Genomic DNA, 19,636 nt, shown 5'->3' with positions numbered 1-19,636 from the left:
CCATGCACCTGGGAAAAACCTCTAGCAACAAGACGAGCCTTATAGCGCTCAATAGACCCATCAGGGCGACGTTTAACCCGATAAATCCATTTGCAGCCAATAGGCCTAACACCAGCAGGAAGAGGAACCACATCCCAAGTCCGAGTCTCTCTAAAAGCCTCAAACTCCTCTGCCATAGCCTGCTGCCACTGAACTAACTGAGAGGCCTCACTGTATGAGGTAGGCTCAGACTCCGAATGAAGAGCAGTAAGAAAAGCAGTAAACTGTGGAGCATAAGTAGAAACAGAACTATAACCATACCTCTCCACAGGGCGTCGCTCGCGTTGAGGATAGCGAGGAGCAGGGGGATCCATACTAGCAGGGGATGTACAGGTGGCCGAGGAGGATAAGGTAGGATCAGGACTAGCAGATGGGACATAGTCAAGATCACGGGTGTAGTGAAGAGGATAAGGAGTAATACCAGATGAAAGAGGAGGAGATGAAGGATCAGGTGCAGTGGGAACGGGATCAGGTGCAGAAGAGGAGGAGGAAGATGGAGGATCAGGCTCAGTGGGAGCAGAATCTGAGGGAGTGGAGGAAATGGGAATATCTAGAATGGATGTAGAGGAAACAGGAGTAGGGGGAAGAGAAATGTCAGGAGTGGGTGAGGGCGGAAGCGTAAGAAAGGTAAGATCCTGAGATGTCGAGGAGAAATAAGGAACATCCTCAAGAAATGAGACATGACGAGAGATAGCCGAGTCAAGGGATCGTAGCAACGATAACCCTTGTGTTCAGCACTGATACCGAGGAGAACACATTTGGCAGAAACAGGGGACAATTTGGAACGCTCAGGAGGAGGTAATAGGACAAAACAAGTGCAGCCGAATGTGCGAAGACGAGAGTAGTCAGGTGGGGAGCTGAATAGCCGCTCATGAGGAGAGATACGACCAGGCAGAACTGAAGAGGGAGTAATGTTGATTAGATTTACTGAAGTGAGAACAGCCTCAGCCCAGTAAGAACGAGGCACAGAAGCCGAAAGGAGAAGCACCCGAGTAGTCTCTAGAATGTGTCGATGCTTCCTCTCAGCAACACCATTCTGCTCATGTGTGTGTGGACATGAGTGCTGAAAAATGGTACCGTGAGAGGAGAGCAACGTGCGCATACTAGAAGACAAGTACTCAAGAGCACAATCAGAACGGAGTGTCTTGATGCGACAACCGAACTGAGTGAAAATCATAGTGGTAAAACGGTCATACACATCGAGAATCTCAGAGCGATGCTGTAAGAGATAGACCCAAGTATAGCGAGTAAAGTCATCAATAAAGGAAACATAATAACGATAACCACAAATAGAAGGGAGAGGTGCAGGGCCCCAAATGTCTGAATGTAATAGATCAAAAACACTAGAAGTTTGGGATACACTGGCGGAAAAGGGGAGTGCTGTAGCTTTAGCAAGCTTACAACCAAGACAAGGACTCAAAGCAGAAAAAGAACTACGACCGAGAGCTCCAGACAGGGAAAGACTCTTCAGTCGCGACTCAGAAATATGACCTAATCGTCTATGCCAGATATCAGGAGTAGGAGAGGCAAGACCACAAAAACTGGGATGCGAGGAGGGAAGGTGGAGAGACTGGAGATGATAGAGACCACCCACTCTACGACCACTGCCAATCACCCGGCTGGTAGACGGATCCTGCACACGACAAGAAGAGGGTGTGAATAAAACATCATAGCCAAAATCACATATACCACCAACTGAAATAAGATTCATGCTCAACTGAGGAGCATGAAGAACAGAGGGTAGAGAGAGATGGCCTGAGGGCTCCGAGGTGGTAGTAATAGAGCCAGCCTGAGAGACTCTCAATGGAGAACCATCAGCAGTGTAAATAGAGGGAATAGGAGGTGCGGGACTACAATCAGTCAACAGTGAGGCATCAGAGGTCATATGATGAGAGGCCCCCGAGTCAAAAATCCAAGTACTAGACATACCAGTGGCTGAGAAAGCAGAGGATGCAGGAGTGCTACCAGTGCTGGTGGAAGCAGTCATCTGCTCAAGACGCTGCTGATACTGCTGGAACTGTTGGAACTGCTGAATATCAATAGGAGACATAGCAGAAGCAGGAGAAGGAAGTGCAGGAGTAACAACCGCAACAATAGGAGTGGAGGCACGGCGACCACGACCTCGAGGTCCAACACGACGCTCGGGGTGAAGCTTGCAACAGTCATCCAAAGTATGACCTGGCCGCAGGCAATGAGTGCAAGTAGGACGACCAGATGAAGGTGAAAGAGCTGTGGAAATACCAGAGGGTGCCGCAGCAAGAACACCAGAGAAACTAGAGGGTGCGGGAGGTGGCCTAACACCACCTAGCAGGCGCAGACGAGTCTCCTCTGCAACTAACTCAGCAACTGCAGTCTCAAGACTGGGAGAGGGGTCACGATGTATAAGCTGACCAACCAGAGAACCAAACTCAGGGCGGAGAGCCATCAAAAACTCATACATATGACGCATATCCCAAAAGGCCACATGAGTAGCAATATGACTGCCAGCAGGGAGAAAGGCCTCCAACTCACGCCAAAAACCACGCATGTGTTGATAGAACTGCTGGATAGACCTATCATCCTGACGAGCAGCAGCAGCCTGAGTAAGAAGAGAATACTGACGAGCCCCACTACGCTCAACAAAACGAGCAGTAAGAGACTTCCAAACCACATGGGCAGATTGAGTAACCAGATCAGGTCGAAGAGCCGGGTCGAGAGACTCAATGAGATAACTGGAGACTCGATTAGTCCGAAGACTCCAAGCAGCTAAAACATCATCAGAACAGTCAACGGGTGGACCATCCGTGACATAAGATAAGAGCCCACGGCCAAACAGAGCATTACGAACCGTGGCACTCCAAGTAGGCCAATCACTAGCAGCGGTGAGCCGAAAATCAGTCGAAGTGGGAAGAAAATCCCGAGGAAGTTCAGAGGTGGTCAAACCAACAGTCGTCGAGGATGAGAGTGGCGTAGCAACAGCAGAAGTCGACAGAGACCGTGTGGCGGAGGAACCAGTCCCCGGCAAGAGAGGAAAATCACTACCAAGAGTTGTCATCAACACAAATGACAATTTCAGAAATCTGTAGGGACTAAACTGGAAGTTCAGAAATCTGGAGGGATCAAACTGCAATTTCAGAAATCTGGAGGGACCAAACTGAAATTTCAAAAAAATGGAGGGACCAAACTGCAATTTCTGAAATCTTGAGGAACCAAACTGCAATTTCAAAAAAATTATAGGGACCAAACTGCAATTTCTGAAATCTGGAGGGCTAAACTGCAATTTTAAAAAATTCTGGATGGACCAAACTGTAATTTCAGAAGATCAAAAAACCAGATCTGCTGGCTGGGTGCCGTGACTGAAGATGCACACTCAGCAGGGTGCCAAAGAGAGATCTCGCCGGAGATGCAGGGAGCAGAGTATCAATAGCGCACAACAGGAAGCTCGCCGGAAAAAAAGAGAGGGCAGTGGTGCTAGCGCACAGCAGGAAGCTCGCCGGAAAAAGAGAGGGCAGTGGTGCACGGTGAGCTGGACAGAGAGACAGAGAGCAGCACCGAGAGAGTTGAGAGGAGTGGCGCACGGCAGGGAGCTCGCCGGTGAAGAAGAGTACAGTGGCAAACAGCAGTGAGCTCGCCGGAGAAGAAGAAGAGGGCCGCCGCACGAAAGAAAAAAAAAATTTGTAGGAGAAAAAAAAAAAAAAAAAAAAAACTACTGCGATACCATGATAATAGAGATAAAAATAGTGTGTGTTCCAAAGGAGTATACAAGAGTATATATACAATAACTCATGAGAAGACCAAACTACCCTTCAAGACTAAAAAATACTAAAATATACACATCTCTAACACCGTCAAACTTATTTCTCCTTGCAGATCTGGTTTCTCCTTGCACAGTTTCGATTTCACCACCAAAACTCATTTCTCCTTGCACAGATCTGATTCAAGCCCAGAAACATCTGGTAAAGTGGGAGGATTTTCATGCGATGGAGAGGGAAAGCATGAGAGAGAATAATAAATTTTTTTTTGAGGGATGCATGATACCTTGCCATGTTTGAGGGAGAGAGATTGTTCAATACCATTTTGGGGGTTGTGGGTGGGGACCGGTTGGAGCATGTGTTTTCAAAAAATGGTCCCTCAAAATGACTTTTCTCCATTTTAGGGGACCGGTTGGAGTTGCTATGATGATATTATTATAATATCTATAAGACGAAACTCACATGTCCAGATAAATTCAAATATATAAATTAAATTCAAAAAAGTATATTGTAAACGATTTCCGCTTCAGACTCTTGGGTCTTCAAACGTTTGGTCGTCTTCTTCGAAATTGAATCTTCCTGAAATTGGGTGCATGTATTTATCAATATGGAAGCCGAAATCGAAGCCAACAGTCAAATCCAAAGTCGAAGTTGTGTTCGGTGTGTCCATATTTTGCTTATGTTTTCTCCCATTTTGTCGCTTCTTTTTCCATAATCATATCCTTGATTGTCCTTCTCTTTGGTTGATTTGCAAGATCATTGATAGGTACTAGACGAAGACAACAATGAACAACCCAGAGAGCTACGAAATTACATTACTGGGATGCTCCAATTGAGGTACGCAAGGATTATTAGAGTAGTTTATGGTGTAGTTTTGGATTTAGGTTTTTTAACTGGGTTCAATGTATTATTTATCTGTAATCGCCTCTGCTTCCGGTTATGTCTTGTGTGATTAAGGGCTCTGGTGGTTCAGGTTGTTGCTAGACATTGGATTTGGTTTGATCTGTTTAAGAAACAGGGCAGGGCTCGACATGTAGTCATACGGCACCGTATTTGGAGAGGATGGCGAGTTGTTTGTCATACGAGTCAAACTTATTTTGTTTATGCTCGCCAGTGGCGTACCTGAGTTTACAGGCGCCCCGGGCGAGCTCTAGAAAAGGGGTCTGTGTTTTTTTTTTATTTATTTTAAAATCAAAAATTTTCTTTTATTAGTTTTTTAGTTGAAATATGTGGAGAATTGTCAGTTTTTAATTGGTTTTTTGTGTTTAGATTAATATAAAATCAATATTTTCGTCAAAAATTTGGGGCCTGGGGATTTAGGGGCCCGGGGCGACCGCCCATGTCGCCCCACCCCAGGGCCGCCCCTGATGCTCCCCAGTTGTCCATCTTCTCTTTTTTTCCCCTTGATGGATTGTCTGTATTAATCTCTTTTCTCCTGATTTAAGGGGAAATTTTGAGAAATCTACTATTGTTTGGAAATTTGGGTTTATATATATATATGTATGTATATTTTTTTTAAAATATTGGGATTTCGGAGATCATCAGTTTAAGCATGCTATCTTTTTGGACTGAGCTTTGGGGATTTTAGTGGATTGCTTGAACACATTTCAGTTCCAGGGCAGTCAAGCCCACTAGAAATCCAAAATCTGGGGTCAGACATGTAGATTTCTCAAGTATGTTCATGTTTTGAAAACCTGAAAAAGTTTCCCCCTCAATTCATGTTTGATTTTCCAATTAAACTAAGTAGCATGACATACTTGGTTTCTCGATTTGGTTAGTGAGGTAATGTAATTGCTTCTAAAATGAAATCACTAAACACACAGCCTAACAATAGGTTGTGCAATTACATTCTTCTTTGGTTTAGTTAAATTACAACTGATGTTGGAAGCCCTTGAGAATTTAGGGTGAATGTTTTTGTCAGATTGCATGGAAAAACATTTTTATAAACCAAATAAAAGAGGTTATGCATACATTTGAGATCTGGTGAATTACAATCAATTTCTTTTGACTTTGGGTTTTTATGAGTATATATATATAATAGTGCTATGTAGTTCATATAGTGGTAAGTCATGAGAGCTCAGATATCTTAAATGAAATTTTAAAATGTTTTAACTCTTAAAATACATGTTAGATTTTTAAAAAAATTACATATTCAGAATTAGCACATTAAACTCTTTCTAACAAGATTCATTGTCGATGAGTTTTATCGGATAAATCTTAATTCCTCTGTTTTTTTAATGGAATTTCTTAATTTCATTGTTTTTTTCATTAGAATTTCAAAGTTTTTTTCATTAGAATTTCAAAAACAAATGAATTCATAACTAAAACAATAAATTCTACACTGTACTTTAAAAAAACAATAGAATCTATATTAAAACAATAAATTTTCGACAATGAATTCTAGGATAAAAGAGTGAAAATAAAACTATTCCACTACAATGGTAAGCCCACGGGCTACATGCAATACCGGCAAACCACATGAAATTGTCATTTAAATTTCAAAGAAGACATGTGAACAAGCTAAGAAATTAGCGTATTTTTTGACTTAGATTTTTGTGTTATCCCTGTAAAAAAGAGCCAAATTATAAGATTTTTTCATGAAACAACTAATAGTAACCTCATGAACTACTCTGTTAATTTAAGCAACTTTGACTTGTTATAGATATTTTTTATTTTCCTTTCTAAGCCTTTGCCAATTTTATTTTTTTTTTGTTATAAGGAATATTCTCTTTATTGTAAACAAGAATAAGGCATTCCAAAAATATGTATTTGAACTTGGTTTACCCAGTTTCTGTCTCTCTCTTCCCAACACATGCCCCTACAAATTTATACATTTGTTTGTATTTGCAAATATTAATGTATATTAACAACTCTTTCTGAGTCCGAGTTATACTTGATCATTGAGTCTTCTTCTCCTTTAATTTCTTCTATTTTTGCAACGCTAATGAGGTTCACAAGAACTAGAAGCCTAAAAGGCTGAAATTGTCTTTTCTTTAATGAGTCTGAAGATGCTTCATCGAAAATCATAGACTTTAGATTGAGTTATGTTGAGAAGTTCAATGACCAGTTGTTAGATTGTTTGATTCCATTGATTATGTGTCTTTAGAGGCTTTTTCACAGAGCAAAATAACTTCAAAACATAACATGTGATCCTTGCGAGTCATCTTCTGTATCACGTCATTTGGGTATGTTTTTTTCTCTGAAATTTTGTATTAGGTATAGAAGAAAACTATATAACCCACATCCAATCCCTATTTATGAAAATATTTCTATATCAATATTCTATAGCAAATACAATTAAGTATACCACTTTTTTGAAACTCACTTTATGTGTTTATTCTTCTATGATCAAGCACTTTAGTGAAATTGTAATTTTTTTATTATTCGTGTATTGCACGGGTTCAAAAAAACTTGAACAAGTTGGCCGTAGTACTAACATGGGTATGTCATACTATTATCAACTTTATATTATTATATACTTCAATAAATTATAGCTAGAAATTTAAAGTTAATGTCAGAAATATCTCTTCACTTTTATTAAATTCATTTATGTGTTGGGTTTTCTATGATAAGGTGTTTCATTGAAATTATAAAAATTTTATATTCGTACATTACACGGGTCCAAACACTAGTTTGAAATGATAAAATAGGCCTTTCGTTGATTGGTTTTGACTAAATTGAACTCAATGCTTAATTCCTTTAAACTGTGTTCGACCCATTGCTCACCAAGTCCAATTACGACCCAAAAGCAAATCAAGCGCAAGTGTCTCCCTTTCCTTGATAGTAAAGTAAAATTTTCCACCAAGATCTTGAGAGGGAACCTAACCACGTGATTGACCAAACTGAAAAGACACAATTAGAAACAGTGCATAGGACAGGCGGTCGTCTGACAAAAGCATGGCAGTAGAGAACAAAATGGATGTCATTGGAATTGCACAAGAATAGGCATCAGAGTTCAGTCCACCAAATGGAGGTAAATGGTAGACAATAAGCTGAAAAAAGGAAAAAAGAAAAAAGAAAAAGGTGTTAGGACAGGTAAAACAACATAAAAACAAAGGACTCGACCTAAAAAAGGGGGAGGAACTTGGCACCAATAGAAAAGAAAGGAGAGAGGTTGAGAGAAAAGGGGATATTGATCAAGGAATCAAGAAGAAAAGTTTGGAGAACGAAGGATATTAGTGACGGGACGATGAACTCAAAACATCCAGACCACACTTACGTATATTCTTTAAACTGACAAAATGTAGCCTTCAAGACACAAAGGGGGAATATTTTGATGACCACTGGATACCGTCATAAAAGCGGGATTGCAAGAAACCTTAAAATCATTCATCTTAGGAGTTGTTACCATCACCAGCTTAACTTGTGAAATACTTTGATGCATCAAGACGCACGAAACTTCCATATAACCATTGGAGTCCACACATAAAAATAGTTTTGGTCATGCCTATTCACTCGGAATAGGTGGTATTTCACGCGACATAAATCTTTCTGTGTCCCCTATCCATCTAATCACTCGGAATATGCAATGTTTCACGTGACATAAATCTATCCATGTCCCTATCCATTTGACCACTCAGAATAGACAATGTTTCACGTGACATAAATTTGTCTGTGCCCCTTATATGCTCACATGAAGTAAGTAGTGCTTCACGAGACATACATCTGTCCATGTCCCCCTACATCATCATGCATCACGCATCACGCATCTAGCATTACTCGCATTTTCATCACTTGTAAAGCATTCCCATACTAAAAAAACTCTATGCCCATCACTCAGAAGTCAACGCACGCTCTTTCCATAGGATTGTACAGGCTTCGTGTGGAACATTCGGTCCGACCAATCTTTAATCGTATCTTGTAAAGCTTGTCTTGTAAATATATACATGCGATCTATTTGACAATAGCATAACATGGAACCCCCTTGATTCTCGTATAGTAGTTGTCCAGTTATGATAGATATTATGGGGTGCCTAACACCTTCTCTATACGTAATAGACCCCTGGACTACATACCTCTAGAATCAATATAGACCATGTCTTATTGTAAGACATCCAATTGTGTCTATAAATTTCAAGTGGTGGTGACTTTCAAATGTGTTCAGTTGAGCTATAATGACATATATGAGTACTCACATGCGTCATGATCCCAGTTACGACAGTGTGTCTATATATATATGTATAAGTTATCTTCTTTAATATCTATTATTAAGTATAATATCTAAGAAAAATATTTTCTCACTTTTTTAAGGTTTCTTAGAGCATCTTCATCAATTTTTCTTAACAGATTCCTTAAAATATAAACAAAATGTCACGATTCCTTATTTTATAGATTTTCTATTCAACCAACACTACATTAGATTACCTATCAAATTCTCTACTTCATTAAAATAATGATATTTTTCTTTTATTATTTTATGAACTTTTACTTTATTATTCTATTAACTTTTACTTTATTATTTTATTCAAAAACACAATCTCTCTATAATTATCTCCACCGTTCCCTTGAAGGCCTTACGAAGTTCTTGTAGTTCTTGACAACACCATCTCTCTTTAAAATAGGAATAATCATCAATTATAGTCAAGAAAACCGAAACTTGTTAGGCACTAAAACGGAGTCGTAGCACTTACTTGCCTTAGGTTTCTTTAGGCAAGAGTCTTAGCGCCTCATTCTTGTACTGCACTGTTCCTATTCATTTGTTTATTATTTTATTTCATTAGGTTATATTCAGATTGAATAGTACGATTCATTCTAATGAGAAAATCGAGCCTGCTTTGCTCTCGACATGTGTTCAATTTCTTGTGAGATTGTTGGTGTTTTCCTGGTATCGGAGCTTGTGTTCCACATCTGATTCTATAATCCTACACTTCTCTTCTCATGGCCATTGATACTGGTTCTGCTGCCATTGTTGGCACTCCTGTGGTCAGCCTTTCTTTGTCATTCGTCAACCCTCTTGATGATCCACTTACTGTGACTACGGCTTATTATGCTTTCACCAAATTAGTTTCCATTGCTCTTACTGGTGAGGACACTTACCACATCTGGGGTCGTACAGTTCTCACAGCCCTAATCGCACGGAACAAACAGAGCTTGGTTGATGGGACCTTCACTGTTGTTGCAGCTACTGATTTCTATCATTCTAGCTGGACGAGATTCAATAGCCTGATTGTTACTTGGATTTTGAACTACGTTTCGAAAGAAATTACAGCCAGTTTATCTAGCTTAATGACTACCCGTGAATTGTGGCTAGATCTGAAACTCCACTATACTGCTTCAAATGACACTCGTGTCTATGAACTTTGGAAAGCCATGGGTGATACTCGTCAAGGAATACTGACAGTGACTGAGTATTACACTAAGCAAAAGACTTATAGTGACGAACTCCTTTACTATAATGTTATCCCTGTTTGCGGGTGTGTTGCTTGTAAAACACTCGATTTACACCAGAAATGTTATACCTTGTCCTAATAAAAGGGAAAGAAAAAAAATATAGAATAATAAAAATAAATGAATAAATGAGATTTAGTTATAAAAAAATAAAAGTTGTGGAGTAAAATTAAAATGTCATAAGGGTTTAAAAAGGAAACTTAAAATAATTTTGGGTCAAAGTAAAAAAAATAATAATAATTAAAGATTAAAAAAAAGAAGAAGAAGAAGAAAAGGGAGAGAATTGTTTTAAAAAAAAGAATAAAAGGGGTGAAGGCGCAGATGCCTTCACCCCGAGAGCATTTTATATAAAAAAAAAGAAGAGAAAGTTGCTTGTTTTGCTCTCTCTCTTCAAACCACACACGGTAATCACTTTTCCGATAATTTTTCGGCCAAGCTCCGGCCGGCAAAGGTCTTTGGGTGGAGTCACACACATACTTTAATTTTCTACAGGAAAAGAGTTGGATTAAAGTAAATTTTGGCTTTAGGGTTTGTGAGTTAAATGGGTTTTGGGGATTTTGATTCAAAGGGATTTTTCTTTGTTCAATAACTCGAAATTAGGCTCTAATCTTCCTAAATTACTAGGTTCAAGTGTCGTTCTTGAACCAATTCAAGAAGACACTTTGCTTTCTTGATTTGGTGGAACTAAGAAGCTTCAAGGTAAGGTTTCTTGACTCAAATTGTTCTAATTAAGGTTGGGTTGGGATGAAAATAATATTGTGTTATGATTTTAATTGTTTTAACCTTAGAGAATTAAGGTAGAATATGAATTTAGTGGAAATGGGTATATTGTGGTGTATGAAATGTGGGACTTGAATGGGTTGGTGAATATGAAAAACTTAATGGAGCTTATCTTAATGAATAGGTTTGTGAATTGGCGTGGAGTGTACGTTGCTTCATTGGTGAGGATTGAGAGTTCATTTTGAGGTAGGTATTTCTCACCCTTTTATTTCGAAACACTTTCAAGCGACCGAATTGGTTGAATGGTAAGCTTTGGTTTCCGTCTTGATCCTTTCCGAGCAGAAACAAGCCTTGCATGCTCACCATTGTTTTTTTTATACTAATGTCAGTGACAATGTTATTGGTGATTTAATATGGTGATGTTCATAACCCTTGAAATGCTTGGTCATAAATCGGGCATTGTGTGATTCTTCATCCATCATGATGAATGGATGTTTTTGTATATATATATTGCACGAATGACATGATTTTAAAGAACTTACATTAGATGTATGGTGGGACCCGAGAATGGATCTGGGGCTCACGTTAGGTGTTGGATGTTATTTAGGCACGTGCGTGGATGATGGATAGGAGCCTTGTGATGGTCTTAATCCATAAGATTCTCGTAGCGGTATTTATTACTGCACGCTGGCTAGTTATCCGATGCTAGGCCAGACGTGGCAGACTGAGATATCATTGTGGGGCCAGTAGTGAGTGGTCGCGGCCATATACGTGCCAACTTTCGCTCTAACGATTTGAGATTGACGTTGATGGATGATTGGTATTTGGTTCTTGGTATTTGTTGGATGCTAGAAAGAGAGGTAGCACGGGTGGATTCTCATCGGCTTATCGTTGTAGGGCGAGAATCTGATCCGTCGGCTTAGGTGTATTAGTTTTGATCAGGTGCATTGGAGGCGAATATGGAGGTTCGGTTGGGTTAATCAGGTGCATTTGTTTTGCATTGCATATTGTTGTATCGATTATACGTTGTTACTCTTTCAGCCTTATTATTCTTTTCTTGTGCTCCACTATTTTGTCCCTACTGAGCGTTCTGCTCACCCTATCTATTTTCCCTCCTAACATGTGATATAGGATCTAGTGCACATGCTACAGATCAGTAGGAGGACGTGTGACGGTGGTGGCCTGGACTCTAGTTTATTCTTTTGTGTTTATGTGGTACATGTGTGTGGTTATATATCTATGGATGTATATGTATAACTTGTTGTTTGCATTCCATAGTTATGTAAGTAGGTTGTTGTACTTGGAGTTATGTTTATGTTTTGGTCATGGATTGCATTTGGTTGGCCGGGAGTGGTGTCCCGTGACTACTGTGTGACTGATGACAATGATGGGATGTGTATGACTGTGGACCCTGAGGGTCGGTTGACTTTGGGAAGTGTTAGATGCTATTTGGTTTATTGTGTGTTTGTTTACAGGTTGGGTTCCCCAATTTATGGGAATTGCTGCCAAAATTTTTAATGAGATTATAATGACTTGTGACGTAGCACGTGAGGTGCATATTTTGTTTGTCCTTGTTCTTTTCTTCACGCTCCGTGGATCGGGGCGTGACAAGAAAAATGAGCATACCATGTTGTTTCTCATGGGTCTAAATGAGTGTTTCTTTAATGTGCCTAACCAAATTCTGTCTATGGACCCTTTGCCTTCCATCAACAAGGTTCTTTCTATGGTGCTTCATGTTGAAAGGCAATTTATAGTTACTAACCTAAGCTCTATTTCCTCTAATGCTTCTGCTATGGCAATTCATTCAGGTGTTGTGCCTAAACCTGGACAAGGTCATTTTTCTTCTTTCACAGGGCGTTATGACAACCTGTCTTGCAACTATTACCACAAACAGGGTCATACCATAGACAAGTGCTACAACCTAAATGGCTTTCCTCCTGGACTTCCAAGAACAACAACGGTGTGGGAATCATCCTCCGCCTGAGAAAAATTATTCTGCCAATCATGTCTCTATAGAACCTCCACAGGAGTATCCTCAAGTTGCTCTACAAATGCCCCCTTATCTCTATAATCAACTCATGGCTTTTCTCAAGTTGAATCCTTCTATGCCTCAATTTCAGTAGAGTGGTTATGTTACTCCTACGTCTAGTGTTGCTTTCGGTAGTCTTTCCACCATGAACTCCAATTTGTCTTCTATCTTAGCAATCGCAAGTAATGCTTCCCATTATTCATTAATGTCACTTGCTTCCTTCACCCGTTCTTCACCCTCGTTATTGCTTTATAGTGGTGCAAGCCATCATGTTATTTGCTCTCTTGTTTACTTCATGGAGCACAACTTTCTCCTAACTCATTTCTGACCCTTCCCAATGGAGACCGCCATACTGTTACTCATACGGGTTCTGTTTTTCTCCCTGATGGAATTGTTTTCTCTCAAGCACTTTGTGTTCCCACTTTTAAGCTCAACTTGATTTCAGTTAGTCAATTGACAGCTTCCAACAAGTATTCCCTTCCTTTTAATCCAACTACTTGTGAATTGCAGGACTCAATCACTTTGAAAAGGATTGGAATGGAAACCACGCATAAAGGTCTCTATTTTTTGAAGGGTTTTTCATCCACTGCCAATCTTGCATCAAGATCACTCTCTACTGCCAAGGACTCCATCTTATGGCATCACCGGTAAGGACACCTTTCTCTACCTGCTAGTGCCCTTTTACCTCATCCTTTGTGTACCCCTTTTGATTTTTGTTCAGCCTGCCCCTTGGCAAAAAATGAAGCGGAAGCCATTTCATCTTAGTGAAAATTATTGAGGTCCGTGTACACACCAAATTTCTTAGTGTAAATTAATACACTGAGAAGTTGATACAAATTACAAATATGTAAATCAAAGTGGACTTGATCTCTTCTCTTGACGTATTCCACCCGAATACGGAATCCTCTGATTTTTAGTTGAACACTTCAAACAAATTCTATGAATTTGTAATAAACTCCAGTTGGATTTGATTGTTGGACTTGAATTTGAGACTTGAAGAACTTAGAATTTTCAGTTCTGAAACTTGACTTGGACTTGAAACTTGAAGGAATTCTAGGAATTCCAGATTCAGAGAACTTGAACTTTTTACTTCCGGGACTTGACTTGGACTTGAGACTTGAAGGAATTCTAAGAATTCTAGATTTAGAGAACTTGAAGTTGAAAAAAATTTGAGAGAGTCTTTAGATAGTTAATCTCTCCTTTCCCCCTTTTCTTCCTTTCCAAATGAGTTTGGTATTTATAGGCAAAGTGAGAAGTGAAATTTACTTGATGTACCCTTGGCCTTAACCCTTGACATTAAGGGTATTATAGAGAAATCACTTAATCAAAGATTATCTCTTTGATTTGATTTTTATTTTATTTAAATTTGATTTTATTTGAATTTATCTTAGATTTTATCCATTTAACTAATTTAATTTGATTTGGGCTTCATAAATTATTTTAATTTGGAGTCCATTTAAAGTCCACTATTTTATTTAATTGGGCTATAATTTTTTTATGTCTACAAATGCCCCCTCAAGACTTAAGTTATCAAAGACTAGATAATTTAAGCCTTGAATTATCTAATAAAATTTGTTTTTCTCTAATCACAATTTGACTTATATTTGATAACTTGTAACTAATCCTACTTGATATAAGATATTAGAATGAAATTATGCTTATATAAAGCCAGCGTATACCATAGAGCTTGTGTACTCCTCCTTTCACACGACACGCATAAAACGTGAGATGGCTTTAGTGTTGTTTTTTTTTTCTCTTCACCAATACCGTGCTTCCCTGTTGTTGTATTGTTTTAAGAAAAATTACATCTATTTTGTTTTAAAGCAATGAAATTTGACTTTTGTGCATATGATGTTGCACGGCTGCACCATACCTATATATATATATATTTTTTTTTTATTTCTTAAGGATAGTCGATTCCTTAAATTTCATATCATAACCTTATCAGGCTACATATGGTCATATAATTTTATTTCTTTTCAGATTTCCTTCGCCATCTGATTTTTTTTTAAATTTAGATATGGCTTCCTGCAAATCGTGTTCAGCCCCGAATACAGATTCTGAGAGTAGCTTAAACTTTAATCCACAATGGATTATAGAATCTAGTAATCCCAAACTTAAAGGGAAAACAATTCGTTTTCCGATGGCTTTTGTTGGACTTCACTCTTCTACAGGTATGCAGGGTCATCTTAAATTTCACGTCAACAGCGCAATGACTGGCCGTTTTGCTATCCACGGTGTTAATCGATTTCAAGGTTTGGATATGTCTTTGATTAGCAGATCCAAGGAATTGGCATCCACGAACGCCCGTCATCCTGGCCTACCTTACTTGTGTATTGCACCATATCATAATGAGGATGACTTCATCCCACGGCCTTTGATTGTCGAAAATATTGGGAACAAATTTATTAGATGGGGGACATCTTTGAACCCCAGAGGAGAGATTTCATATCTTAATGGATTTTGAGAGTGGTCCAGACGGGTTGCTGGACTCCTTAAGGATAGAGGTTTGGAAGATTTATCATTAGTAGTCGAAGCAGCAACTATGGAATATCATCGTGCCCCTTCAGCATATCAAGCTTTATGTGAGGTATGGTGCCCTGAAACCAATCCCTTTGTGACGAGGCATGGAAAAATTGGCATTTCTCTTTGAGAAATGCGAGATATTTCTGGATTGTCTATACTTGGTGATTATTATGAAGAGGTCATTTTGAGTTTTAGGGAACTCACTGATGGAAAATCTCTTTCAGATTCTTGTCTTCATCTCTTTAAAGCTTTTCAGCATATAGCCAGAGAAAAGGATATTGATCGAATCAAGCATGCAGACTGTATCAATTTTGGCTTAATGGGATTTCCCGAAAACCCAATCCTCGAGGAGACTCGAAATATAAGAAATTATCAAACTTAGGAAAATACGAATTTCTAAAAAATGGAACAACAACAAAAGTGTGGAGGCCCATAGTCATTCCGAACCAAAGTGTGTCTTCTGAAGACCTCAGAGATCTAAAATGTTTATAGGAGTTAGTTCTTGAATTATCTACCTCCAAGATTGATGAGTTGGAGATAGCTACATATCTCTATATTTGGCTTTGTCGATTTGTTCTTCTGTCAGACGATGACCACTTAAGACCTGTAACTTTTAAAGTTGCTTCCCAGATGGCTGCAGGTGTAAGATACAGTTTGGTTCGACTTGTTTTAGCGAGTATTTATAAAGGTCTTACATAGACTTTTTTTCCTGATAGAAAAGATCTTGGAAGAATTACTCAATCATTTCTCTTTATGGCTGGGTAGCATTGCATTTCCCTCATGGTATATTTGATATCATTGACACATCTTTTGGGTGTCCTACACTTAGGAGATATTCTAGAGTTTTAAATGTCTATCAGTTTTGGAAGCCTAACATGATAGACTGCAGGAAACTTCTTTGTGGAGACATGGACTCAAAAAAAATTTAAGTGGGTTGCGAGTCATCCTCCAAATCAAGTTGGTGACCAAACAGATGTTGGAGTCCTGTCAGAAAAGATTCAAGAATTTATGATGAGTATTCGACCTGGCTATTTACCATGTCATCGGGGGTCGTCATACACCTTGGAAGCGTATAGTCCACACCAGTTTTTGAGACAGCATGGATTCAAACAAATCAATCCTGGGTCTCCGAATATACATTCTTTTGAATTGAATCCGAGTACTCTTTACAGTTGTTGGTTATCTCTGATGAGAGTAGGGAGTAAAGCGAAATTTCATATTCCGGGGCCTTGTACTAATATGTGCGATCAAATTGATCGAAAGTATGAGAATTGGTGGGACATCACAGTGGCTCCCATATTGCTTAACGTTTCTACTACTGTTTTGGAGAGTAGTGAATGTGTTGATTTTAAACTTGTTGAGAATATTGCATCTACACTTTCTCGGAGGAAAAGAAAAGCTAGAGAGGACGACTCCATCCCATTGCCACCGAAAGAGAAATCTCCCATTATGGATTTAGATGTTCCAGAGGAACGTGTTTTAAAGAAATCTAAAGCTGGACCTTCAAAGGCCAAGACAAAGAAAACTTCAGTTGATGAAATAGTGCCAAAGGTGAAGTTTGCAATTGTTGCAGTTGCACCTGAAGGAGCACATACTGACTTTGAGTCTATCTTTGACTCTAACAATATACCACTGGTTAGGAGATCTACTCGTTTACGTTTCGGAAAACAAATTGATCTCAAAACTAATACCAAGGACATCCCTGCGGAATCAAAGAGTGATATGAATCTCTCTCCATATTCTTGGAATAAAGGTATTCCTTTATTTTCTTTGTCTTGTTATCTATTATTTGCCCATTTATTGTTTGAAAATAAACTATTTTCCTTTTTTTTCTGTGTAGCTTTCGATAAAATTCCTATTAGTGAGATGATTAGTGCCCTTAGGGGCTTTGCTGATGAAGGTAGCCCAAATGATTGTCTATTAGGTGAACTTCCTAATAGTATTGGAGGAGATGTTATTCCATCCACACATTCGTTAGAGAATGGAAGTCTAAACTTGACAGATGATGAAGCTACTTCAGGGACATTGGATCGGAAAGTTTCCAACACCAAATTCCAGCAATTGACTGTTGTTTTATCCGCATCAGCGAATCCTAAAGATAAGTTACCAAGTCTTCTAAATGAGCATGAAGAGATGCTCCGTGAAGCAATGACGACATATCTTGAGAAGGAATTTGACAAGGCATTACATAAAGGCCTATCTGACTTGAGAGGATGGTGGACTCGGAAGTCATCCTGTTATAAAGACTTCTGTAGTTAATTTTTTCACATTGATATTTCTCCTTTAATGGCAAAGGTTGTTGAATACTTGAATGACATTAATGACTTCCTTCATGAGGAGAATGACACCATGCGTTTTTCATCTTTAGAAGAAAAGCAAGAGTAGTTGGCTTCTTTGGAAGATCTTATTTCTGCTTGTATGCTTATTATTCTAGACTTGACCAAGGAACGTTGCAAGATGGAAGCAGAACAAAAGGAAGTTAGACTTGAGATTTCTCATTTAGAGAAGTGAGATAATGTTTTGTCTTCCCAACTTGGCTCCATTGATGAAAAAATGAAGAAATAAAATGATGACCTTAATCAATTGAAGGAATCACATTCAAAGCTAGAGAAGCTCCAAGTTAAGGATGCCACTATAGCTGAGTCGATTGCTAGATGGAAGGCAATTTTGGAAGATTGATTCCGTGGGCTAGCGAATTGGATCAAGAAGAATTAGGCTTCTTTATTTATTTATTCGTGTTCTTTGTCATTTCGATTAGCTTTTTTATGTAATGAACATTCATATCAATTAATTCATTTGCTCTTTTTTTTTTGAATTCTATAACTTGGCTCACCATCAAATACGCACATATAGGCAGTAAACAAAGGTATTCTCATTAAAGAAAGGAACCTTAAATCATAACATGAATGTATATTTTACAAGCTTTGATTTTGTCCTTTTAAAATGATAATACAAAGAAATTTTTTTCTTGTCATTGAATTTGACTGAACTTAGAAATAAAAGACAAAGTCATTTTTATTTGGATTTAACTGAACTTGGAAATAAAAGACAAAGTCTTTTTTTTATTTGAATTTGACTGAACTTGGAAATAAAAGACAAAGTCTTTTTTTTTATTATTTGGATTTGACTAAAGAACTTCGAAATAAAAGACAAAGTCTTTTTTTATTTGGATTTAACTTAACTTCGAAATAAAAGACAAAGTCTTTTTTTATTTGGATTTGATTGAATTTGGAAATAAAAGAAAAAGTTTTTTTTTTTATTTGGATTTGACTGAACTTGAAAATTCCCAAGCTGCCTACGTACTCCTTTTGAGGAGATCAAGTCAAATGTAGTTCCATGCAAGGGTATTTTTTTTTTTTACCTCTTATTTTTGCCTAGACCGTCTTTTCGGGTTTTCAATCTAGCGAGTTTCTTTTTTCAATACCATTCATAGTTTATACTCATATGGGCAAGGAGTATTACAATTTAATTCTAAGCGTAAAAACGCTTAAAGAATTTTCCATTGATAGGTCCGATCCGTAGACCGTCCTTGTCGATAATCTTATAAGCACCATTTGTGTAGACTTCAGTGACTACATACGGTCCATCCCATTTGGGTAGGAACTTGACCCCAGTCTGTTGAGTGACCACAATCGGTCTCCTTATAGCTACGACCAAGTCTCCTATTTGAAATGATCGAGGACGTACCTTTTTATTGAAAGTTCTGGACATATGAGCTTGATAACATTCCAGTCGTTTTTGAGCTTCCAACCTTCTTTCGTCTAAGGACTCAAGTTCTTCCAACCTTAATTGAGCATTTTGCTCTGTTGTAAGACCTTCTTGGATAGCAATCCTTAGAGACGAAATTTGACATTCCAATGGTACTACTGCATCAACGCCATAAACCAAAGAATATGGTGTGGCTTGTGTTGGTGTTCGATAAGTTATTCGGTAGGCCCACAAAGCTTCTGCTACCTTTTCATGCCAATCCCTTTTTGACTTGGAGACAACTTTCTTTAGCAAAGTGCAGAGAGTTTTGTTAAAGGCTTTTGCAAGTCCATTTGCTGCTGCGTTGTACATGGAGGAATTGTGTTGGACAAAATGAAACTTTTGACACAGTTTGTCCATTAGGTTGTTATAGAATGGTTTCCCATTATCAGTAATGATATATCGAGGAACTCCACATCTATAAATGATTTGACTTTGGATGAAATTGACAACGGTC

The 19,636-nt window shown here is 38.5% G+C and overlaps 1 long non-coding RNA gene across 1 annotated transcript; it reads left to right on the top strand.

Moving 5' to 3' along the window:
- Positions 1–3,869: 3,869 nt before the first annotated feature.
- Positions 3,870–4,926, top strand: LOC119988509. The gene is made up of 3 exons (XR_005465621.1): positions 3,870–4,430; positions 4,526–4,607; positions 4,744–4,926. It is a non-coding gene; the product is annotated as an uncharacterized LOC119988509 (long non-coding RNA).
- The last annotated feature ends 14,710 nt before the right edge of the window (positions 4,927–19,636 follow it).

The sequence above is a fragment of the Tripterygium wilfordii genome, chromosome 21, assembly GCF_013401445.1.
Source record: "Tripterygium wilfordii isolate XIE 37 chromosome 21, ASM1340144v1, whole genome shotgun sequence".
In the NCBI taxonomy this organism is placed as follows: Eukaryota; Viridiplantae; Streptophyta; class Magnoliopsida; order Celastrales; family Celastraceae; genus Tripterygium; species Tripterygium wilfordii.
The sequence above is the reverse complement of the archived record's forward strand: the minus strand, read 5'-3'. Positions and strand labels throughout refer to the sequence as shown.